Here is a 9,226-nt window from a genome sequence, read left to right on the forward strand (position 1 = left end):
CTTCAAGTTTATAACCAATCAAACATAAAACATAATCCAAAATATCACTTAGAACATCTTCAATTATCATCTTCATCATCTTATAGATCAATAACATCATAGAAATTTGTAAAAAAATGGCCCTGACAAAATAAAAGCTTGGCCCAACGGGGAAGCCTGCCCCGCCCCCGCCTAGCCGAAGCTCGCCAAAGTCCATGGATTATGCGGTGCGGGGTAGGCGGGATTTTTAAGTTTGGCGGTCTCAAATTTCCAGCCCAATCCATTTTTTTTGGTGGGTTATGCGGGTCAGCTCGATGGGTTTCGGCCCGTTTGCCACCCCTAGTCCCTATCCATTTTCACGTGGCAAGTCGTGAGAATTTCACAAGTCCCCATCTAGCCTTAAAACGCGAGTAATCCCTGCAAATACCTGTTTTGATTGTTTTTGTGATCATCCCTATTGTTAGCATTCATTGGTTCGTGACGTGGAGCTATTCTAGCCACTCAAAAAATTCTTAGATAATCAAAGTTTAGGTTATATCATTTTTATAAAGTCACATGTATTCTTGTTATAACAATATTAATAGAAGATAAATGGATAAAAACTAAGCTATTGTTTGGATATAAGATGGAAAATAAGAGGAAAGAAAACGGAAAGAAAGAAAATGAGAAGAAAGAAAATGAAAAGAAAATTATATTTTTTGTGTGTTGTTTAGATGAAGAAAAAATGAATGGAAATAAAATAAAGGAAATTCTTTTTTTTTCTTGGATGGAAGAAAAAATAAAAAGAGAAAAAATTATAATAGAGTAAAATTATATTAATGTTTTTATATATTATATATAAATTATAATTCAAATGGTAACTCTGTATTTTTACCTATGTTTGCACTTCTGCGTCAATTCTTTTCATAATTTTAAAGAGAAAAAGTTTACATGAGCTCCACATACACTTTTATGTTTTTCATTCAATTTCTTTGTTGATCCAAACAATAAAAAATTAATTTTTTTCATCCATTTTCTTCTCTAGTATTTTATTTTCCTACAAATTCTTCTAATCCAGACAATGCATAAATAAGTCACATTTTTCATATATATAACAATAACTAATATCACATATTAGGTTAATTTATGTTGATAAACCAAAGTTACTCCAAAATTACCTGAATCACCCAAACCCAAAAAACGTTACCTAGTTGTCTCCATTTACATTTCTATATAAATCGAATTTAATGAATTCGAATTAGGGTAATAAGTAGTAAATCGAATCTATAGGATTCAAATTACTTGACATTGTGATTCGAAAGTAAATTGAATTCAAAGAATTCGAATTATGTCAACCCGGCCCCTACTAAATCGAATCTATAAATTTTGATTTATATGGTCCATACTAAATCGAAGCAGTAAGGTTCGATTTATACTCACTTAGAAGCAATCCAACTCATTGTAAATCGAATCTCCTTCATTCGATTTAGTAGCATAGATAGCATCCAAGTAATTCGAATCTTATAGATTCGATTTACTACGGAAACACATAATTTGAACTTCATAAATTTGATTTACATAGATATGTAAATTGAGACATGCACGTAGCCTTTTTTACTTTGGGAGATATACGTAAAATTGGTTTGCAAATGGTTTATGAAGGTGATTTACCCTGCATATTATAACTTGTGAAATCATAATATTTTGAGAAGTAATGTGTAACATCCTAATTAGCCTAAGCTTTATCTCGCGTCATAAAGCAAAGGTTAATCAGAGATTATGACAATCCTAAACTTATACGAATAATATATAGAAAGAATTATTATAATCTAGAAGCCCGATGAAGGATATAGCTCAAAAACAGGATTTAAAAAGCACAAACGTACTAGCAAAGCTACTAACTTAAAGCACAAGATATGGACAAGATACAGCAAATATAATAGTAGTATATCCAAAAGAATCTAACCACGGCTCACGGAGTTTAAGCCGGCTAGTCATATACAGACCGTACATGAAACCAGACAGTAAAAACAGCTTATACAAGTTTTGTTCTCTCAATACAAGCCTCTAGGCAAAACAAAATACAAAAGTGAGAGATGTATAGAAAAAATAAATCAAAAAGACCCAAGAGGTATCCGGATCCTCCGCTTCTGTCACCATCCAAAACAACTCACCGAGGTGGGTTGCGACCTGCATCTGAAAAACACAACAGAAAATATGGTATGAGAACCGAAGGTTCTCAGTATTGTAACAGTGCCCAGTGATGTAGGATATAAGACCCCGGGATGCCAAAGACAATCCTAGACTTCATATCCATCACAAGATCTCATCTTAGGCATACTAAAACAAATAAGCATAATTATATAAATCTTAACATAAGTAAACTGGGTAATCTATCTTAGGGGATTTCTATTCTAACCAAACACCGCTGTCCCACAGCCTTCACCAACCTATCCTCCATGCGATCCCATCGCCACCGCCTTCTGAACCTCCTCAATCCCAGTAGAATTCACAATTAATTACAATGCAAGTAAAACACAATTATTGTCATGTAAGGCAGATATTTCAAATAGCAAATAGGCATGTTATACAAATAGGCAAACCATTACAAGTAATCAAAGCATACAAATAGATAGAAAATGCATATGATGAATGCCTGTCCTATTGGCTGTGATATCACATTGTCGGTTCAATTGCCAACCCGACATATCTCCATGGAGATGTCGCCCTTCGGAATCATCAATGGGAACCCCCGAGATATAGTTCTCGGATCACTGTCCAGGATTTTGCGCCTGCACGCTCTATTGATCCGAAGGGATGCGAGCGGGATACTCTTGCCTCAGACCTCACATCTCAACATAAGTAGGATTAACTACCGTCCTTACACTGCCGCCGCTACCTCGACAGGCGGGATTAGCCACCGTCCCTGCCGGGCGCATAGCATCTCATAATCTCAGTACAAATCAGTACTTTAGTGGTTTTTCAGAAAATATTTTCAGTATACATGGATCCATCATCTCATTCTGAGTCCTCGACTCATCTCAACCACTGTAAATTCACATTTAAGTTCCAAACTCAATAGTTCCTTATTTCTCATCTTATATATCAATCATCCTTCACATACCGTCAAACCATTCTCAGTACACCCGAGACCTAATCCTCTGTTTTCTAATTTTCATAAAAATCATCAACTAAAACCATTAGTTTATTTCCCATGTTCTCATACCCAAAATTAAGCCCAAAAGCCTTAAAATGGTGTTATAGAAGCTTACAATCTTGTTGGGAAGGTGAAATAGTTGAAAACAAAGTTAAATTTGAGAAACAGAGTGTGTGCATCCGTACAGGGGTGTGCGTGTGATAAACCAATATTTTATGGTTTATCTTGTGCTCAATTGAGTGGATTTTATCAATCTTTCATACACTTATTCATACTAATTGCATGGTTTTACATTTTTCTTCTTGATTTTGTGCTATGATTGAAAACTTGCTTCCTAGAGACTTTTAATTATGTATTTTAATTCTTCTTTATCCCATTCGATGTCGTGATCCGTGTGTTAAGTGTTTCAGGCTTCATAAGGTACGAATGATTTGGAAATCGGAAAGGAGGCATGCAGAAATGGAAGGAACACAAGAAACTAAGGAGATGACCAACGAGAAATAACGCGAGCGCATGGCCACGCGAACGCGCGAAATGGAGAATTCGCAACGACGCGGATGCGTGCCTGACGCAAACGCGTGGATTGGAGTCTGCACAAATGACGTGAACGCGTGAACGACGCGAACGCGTGGCAAGGAAAAATGCTGAATGACGCGAACGCGTGGATGACGCGTACGCGTGACCTGCGCGATCTGCAGAAATAACAGAATTTGCTGGGGGCGATTTCGGGCTACATTTTGACCCAATTTTTGGCCCAGAAACACAGAATAAACCTAGGGAACATGCAAAAACTCGAGGACGCATCCATACACATTCAGATTCATCACATTAGGATTACTCTTAGTTTTAGATCTGAATCTAGATTAGTGTTACATTGATAGTTTATGCTTTTGCTTTGAATTGTGGATGTTGAAGAGCCATTACCTCCGTTGAAGACATTACTTTAGTTTGTTTCTTTACTCCCTTATTTTTAATTAGTTACTCATTAACTCTGTTCAGATAATCATGTTGCGTTTTGAATTTATTAATATACGAAGTTATTTTTATTTTAATTAATTTTAATTCTCTATTTTATTTTATTTAATTATGTCTTCTCATATTTTTATGATTATTTCTTTCATTTCAATGGAGTAAAATTTCTACTTGACATGGGGTTGATTAAAAGGAGATACTTGAGTTGGAATGCTCAAGTGCTTAGTGGAAATTGGACGTTGTTAGCTAATTCCATATCTACTAACACTAGACCTCCCTAAGGGAGAGGACTAGGAATTGAGGGTAAGAGTTAGTTTAATCAGCATACTTTTCCTTATTTAGTAAGGGGTAACCGAGTGAGAACAACAACCTTTTTACACTACACTACACTACACTTGAGAAGATTCCAACAAGGATAGAAATTCCATTTAATTATTCCCCCAGTCAAGGCCTTTTATTCAGAGTATCAATAACTATTCTTAGTTTATTTTTATTGTCTTAATTTTTAATCATTTTAATTACTCGTTATCAAAACTCAATTTTTCTGAAAACCCCTAGTTAATAAAATAGCACTCTTTCCTGCAACTCATTGGGAGACGACCTGGGACTCATACTCCCAGTATTTTATTTCTAAAATTTGTGACAATCCTTTTTTAAATTGGTGAGGCAGATCTTAGCCAGTTAAGAGCTATACGTGAAACGCTGTCCTCTTAATTGAATTCTCTAAATTGGTTAACTTCTGCCGCTACATCAATTTTTGGTGCCGTTGCCGGGGAGTTGCAATAGTGTGCTAAATTATTAATTAGTGTGTATATTTTATTTTTATTTGCATATTTTATTTTTATTTTTGTTACCATGAGTTACATGTCTTTCTCATTGAATGACGCGTTCATTGCCTGATCTGAGTTTAGTCTCATTTGATCCTGAAATTGAAAGAACTCTTTCACATATTAGACGAACTCGACATCGGTTAGCCTCTGAGGGTGGTGAAGTGATTATTATCAATTCACCAGTCTCATCTGAGGGCGAATCTGAACCGCCATCTGAGAGCGAGACAAGCTCATTTACTACTGATCCAGTTGATTTACGTGCAGGAAACATGGCAGCACCTAGGAGGATTACTCTCCAGGAGGCAGGAGCCTCAGATTTTACACTGCAGTCGTATCAAGTGCATCACCCGACTACAGCTGCAGATTTTGAACTAAAAACCGCACTGATCAACTTGATGCCCAAGTTTCATGGCTTACCTGCTCAAGAGCTTATCAAGCACCTTAGGGATTTCCAGACAGCCTGTTCTACTGTTAGGCGTCATGGTGCAAATGAAACTTCTATTCTGTTAACCGTTTTTCCGTTTTCTCTTGAGGGAAAGGCAAGGGAGTGGTACTACTCCCAACCTGAAGCAACTGTTACCAACTGGGATACACTCAGGAGAGAATTTTTGGAAAAATACTTCCCAGTTGAACTCACAGATAGACTGAGAAAAGAGATCTCCTGCATTGTTCAAGGTGAATCAGAGACTTTCTATGAATATTGGGAGCGCTTCAACAATCTCCTGGACGCATGTCCCCATCACATGATTGGTAAACTAGTATTGATCAGCTACTTCACTCAAGGCATGAACCCCCAGGATTAGACTACACTGGAAGGTGCCAGTAATGGTTCTTTGAAAAAGTACAAAACCGCAGATGAAGCATGGCAACTGATCAGTGACTTAGCTGAGTCCACTAGGAATCACAGACAGAGGCGCAACCCCAAAGCTGTTGCGGAGATTTCCTCTAGCAAAGAAACTACTGCTCTGACACAGAGTATATGTGAAATGACCAACCTACTGAAACAGATGCAGACAACAGGCATAACAAGCTCAGCCTTCATCACAACAAAGCCAACAGTTGGTTCCACAAAGAGTATGCGGGATCTGTGCTGATTATAGTCATTATACTGATGAATGCCCGCAGTTCCAGGAAGACAACACTGTGGCAGCCACTCATAACTTCTATGACCGCCCGAATCAAGGATACAATCAACAAGGTGGCAACAATAACCATGGATGGCAGGACAACTCCAACCAAGGCTGGAGAGATAATTCTACCCATGGCTGGAGGGATAACTTTAACAGAGGAGGCAGAGGCAATAATGGAAACCAGAGGTGGAATAACAATAATAACAACAGACAGCAGAATCAAAACCAACCTTACAGGACACCTCACCTAAGACAATCACAAGGACCCCAGCAATTCTAATTCCTCATCAAATGACGAGATGCTCCGTTCTCTTGTGCAAGGATAACAAGACATGCATGTGCAGCTGAACTCTAGTCCAAATGGCTTGACTGCCACTTTACAAGCTCTCGTCTCCCGGATGGATTCCTCACTTAATTCCACACATCAACCTTCAAGCTCTAATGGAATTTCTTCTCAACCACTGCCTAATCCCAAAGGTGGCATCAACGCCATCACTTTGAGGTCTGGAACCACATTACGGAGAGGAACCATGAGGAGCCAAACCCACCAGAAAACGTGCCAGCAGAGGATGTGGTGGAAGTGGAAGATGCTCAAGAAGAAGAGGACATACAAGACATAGTTGAAGAAGAAGAAGCTCAACCACAGAATGAAGCCCCAAGGGATGCTGAAGCTGCAAATCACGCCCATCCTATCTCATTTCCGCAACTTGCAAGGAAGCCCAAAAAGCATATGGAACTTGATCCCAAAATGGTAGAAATATTCAAAAAGGTCGAGGTAACTATTCCCCTTTTTGATGTTATTCAACAAGTACCTAAATATGCAAAGTTTCTAAAGGATTTGTGCATACATAAAGATAAGATTAATGAATTAGAAATTATTCTTTTAGGTAGTTCTATATCTGCTTTAATGGAGGGTATACCTGAAAAATATAGTGATCCAGGTCCATGTATGGTTAGCTGTACCATTGGAGGTATGATATTTTCTGACTGTATGTGCGATTTAGGAGCATGTGTCAGTATAATGCCTTTGTCTATATATGATACTTTGAGGCTCCCTCCCTTAAAAAGGTCGGCAGCTCGTTTTGTGTTAGCAGATAAAAGCATTATTACAGTAGTTGGAATTGCTGAAGATGTATTAGTGAGCATTAAGGGGCTTACATTTTCCATTGATTTCTACATCCTGGAAATGCCCCCTAATGACTCAGGAAGACCATCATCAATCCTGCTTGGAAGACCCTTTCTGAAGACTTCAAAGTTTAAACTGGATGCATTCTTAGGAACTTACTCTTTTGAGATAGATGGAAGAATAGTGAGTTTCAGTTTAAATGAAGCTATGAAGCATCCTCCGGAAAATTATTCTATCTTTCAGTGCAACATTATTGATGAAACTGTAGCTGAAGTTCACCAGGAAGAATTAGAAGAGAAGTATATGGAGCAAGGTCCAAGTGTGGGGACACTTTTTGAAAACAATGAGAAGACTTTACCATTATCACCCGCCCCAGATGATCCAGAGCCTAGCTATGAGAAGAAATTAGAGTTAAAGCCCCTTCCTCCATACCTCAAGTATGCTTACCTTGAGGACAAGTAGAAGTTCTCAGTCATCATTGCAAGGAAACTCACTTCTCAACAAGAAAAACTACTCAGTGTGCTGAGAAAACATAAGAAAGTAATTGGATGGAGCTTGGCGGATATAGTAGGCATCAGCCCCCAAGTTTGTGAACATAGAATATTCTTAGAAGAGGGAGCAAAGCCTGTCCGTCAGCCACAAAGAAGATTGAATCCCACCATCTTAGAAGTTGTCAAGAAGGAAGTGACCAGGCTACTTAAAGCAGATATCATTTACCCGATTTCAGATAGTGAATGGGTCAGCCCAGTACAAGTAGTGCCCAAGAAGTCTGGAGTCACAACAATAAAGAATGAGCATGGAGAGCTTCTAACAACTAGAGTGCAGAATTCATGGAGATTTTGCATTGACTATAGGCGTCTCAACCAAGCTACTCGCAAGGATCATTACCCCTTGCCATTTATTGATCAGATGCTTGATCGCCTGTCAGGTAAATCTCATTATTGTTTTTTAGATGGCTATACAGGGTACTTTCAAATTCATATAGCTCCTGAAGATCAGGAAAAGACTACTTTTACATGTCCCTTTGGAACTTATACTTATAAGAGAATGCCCTTTGGCTTATGCAATGCATCAGCTACTTTCCAAAGATGCATGATGAGTCTTTTCTCTGATCTTATTGAGAACTATATGGAGGTTTTTATGGATGATTTCAGCATATATGGTGATTCATTTAGCCTTTGCTTGGATAGTTTATCTAGAGTATTAGACAGGTGTGTTAGTACAAACCTTGTATTAAATTTTGAAAAATGTCACTTTATAGTCAAACAAGGAATTGTACTAGGACATGTGGTGTCTAATACTGGCATTTCTGTAGATCCAGCAAATGTGGATGTTATTTCTAGTTTACCTTACCCCTCCTCCGTGAGGGAAGTCCGTTCGTTCCTTGGCCACGCAGGTTTTTACAGGAGATTTATTAAGGACTTCATTAAGGTAGCACTGCCTTTATCCAGATTGCTGCAGAAAGATATTGAGTTCGAGTTCAGTGAGAGCTGTATGCAAGCATTTGATAAGCTAAAGATCGCCCTGACTCAAGCTCCAATTGTGAGAGGACCTGACTGGAGCCAGCCATTTGAAATCATGTGTGATGCTTCCAACCATGCAGTAGGAGCAGCGTTGGCTCAGCGCGAAGGTAAGGACCCTTTTGTAATTGCTTATGCATCTAAGACCTTAAATGCTGCTCAGTCTAATTATACTACTACTGAAAAAGAGCTTCTTGCTATTATTTTTGCTCTGGATAAATTCCGAGCCTATTTACTTAGTACTAAGGTAGTAGTGTACTCAGACCATGCAGCTCTAAAATATTTATTAGCTAAAAAGGAGTCCGAACCAAGGCTAATACGTTGAATACTGCTGCTGCAAGAATTTGATTTAGAAATTAAGGATAGGAGTGGTAACCAAAATTTAGTGGCAGACCACTTGAGTCGCCTTGAGCACATTAAGGATGACTCCGCTCCTATAAATGATAATTTCCCATTTGATAACTTACAAGCAGTATCTGAAGTAGTTCCTTGGTATGCACCTGTAGCTAATTATCTAGTTAGCCACACTTTTT

The 9,226-nt window shown here is 38.3% G+C and overlaps 1 non-coding gene across 1 annotated transcript; it reads right to left on the reverse strand.

Annotated features, from left to right (window-relative positions):
• Positions 1 to 5,558: 5,558 nt before the first annotated feature.
• Positions 5,559 to 5,666, reverse strand: LOC148578349 (small nucleolar RNA R71). The gene has a single exon (XR_015903081.1). It is a non-coding gene; the product is annotated as a small nucleolar RNA R71 (small nucleolar RNA).
• Positions 5,667 to 9,226: the final 3,560 nt, after the last annotated feature.

This window comes from Arachis ipaensis, chromosome B1 (genome assembly GCF_059453495.1).
Source record: "Arachis ipaensis isolate K30076 ecotype BB chromosome B1, ASM5945349v1, whole genome shotgun sequence".
In the NCBI taxonomy this organism is placed as follows: Eukaryota; Viridiplantae; Streptophyta; class Magnoliopsida; order Fabales; family Fabaceae; genus Arachis; species Arachis ipaensis.